Genomic DNA, 1,536 nt, shown 5'->3' on the forward strand with positions numbered 1-1,536 from the left:
TCAGGGCTGGAGAGATGGCTCAGCAGTTAAGAGCACTGACTGCTCTCGCAGAGGACACGAGTTCAAGTCCTAGGATCCGTATGGCAGCTGCAAACCGTCCTTAACTCCAGTTCCAGAGGAATCCAACCCTCTCTTCTGACCTCCGCGGCATTGCATGACATGGTGCACTCACATACATGCAGGCAATACACTCATACACATAAAATAAATTTTTAAATTTCCCCTTCTGCACATCCTAGCCAGCCTTTGTTATCAGCTGTATCCAATCTTAGCCATTCTAGATGGTAGAGGATGAAATCTTAAAGTAGTTTAGAATTTTCATTTCCCTTATGGGTAAGAATGTTGAACACTTTTGAAGCTATTTCTTACCCATTTTTATTTCTTCTTTTGAGAATTCTCTGTTTTTTTATCAGTAGCCCATTTTTGGTTGGGTTGGTTTTCTCAATTCTTTGTGTTTCAGATTCTTTGTATATTCTAGATATTAATTCTCTATCAGATATATAGCTGGCAGATTCTCTCCCACTCAGGGCTTCATCTTCACTTGGATGATTGTTTCCTTTGCTGTACAGAAGCTTTTTAGTTTCATGAGGCCCCATTTGTCAATTGTTGGCCTTAATTTCTGAGTGAATAGAGGCTGATTTAAAAAGCTTTTCCTGCACCTATATTTTGTAGGGTGCTACCTGTTTCTTCTGCACATTCAGCATTTCAGGTTTTACATTGAGTTCTTTGATCCATTTGGAATTTATTTTTGAGCAGATGGCAGATATGGTTCTAATTTCATTCTCCACATGTGGACATCAGTTTTCCCAGCACCATTTGTTGACGATGCAGTCTTTCCTCCAGTGTTTAATTTTGGCATTTTTGTCAAATATCAGATGGCTGTAATTGTGTGCACTTAAACTTGGATCTTTCATTTTGTTCCATTGATCTGCTTGTTTTTGTGCTAGTACTGTGCTGTTTTCAGTACTCTGGCTCTGTAATATTACTTGATATCTGGTATGGCAATCCCTCCAGCAATAATTATTCTTTCTGTTCAGGATTAGTATGACTACATGGGGTCTTTTGTGCTTCCATATGAATTTTAGGATTTTTTTTTCTGTGAAGAATGTCATGGGGATTTTGATTGGGATTGCATTAAATTCTATAAATTGCTTTAGTTAGGATACTCATTTTCACAATGTTAATTTTACCAATTCATAAGAGATCTTTCCATCTTCTAGAGTCTTCATCGATTTCTTTCTTCAGAGGTTTAATTGTAATTTTCATTGTAGAGGTTGTTCACCTCCTTGGTTAGGCATATTCCTCCACATGTGTGTGTGTGTGTGTGTGTGTGTGTGTGTGTGTTGTTGGTTGGTTAACCCAAGCCTTATGCATATTAGGCTCTATCAACTGAGCTATATCCCCAGCCCCCTATAACTGTCTTTTCTTTTTTAAAAATTTAAAAATGTATTTTTATTTTATGTATATGAATGTTTTGCCTGCCTGCATGTAAGTGTTCCTGTGTCTGGCAGTGCTGGTGGAGACGAAAAGAAAGAG

The sequence above is a fragment of the Nannospalax galili genome, unplaced genomic scaffold, assembly GCF_000622305.1.
Source record: "Nannospalax galili isolate Female #2095 unplaced genomic scaffold, S.galili_v1.0 scaffold5065, whole genome shotgun sequence".
In the NCBI taxonomy this organism is placed as follows: Eukaryota; Metazoa; Chordata; class Mammalia; order Rodentia; family Spalacidae; genus Nannospalax; species Nannospalax galili.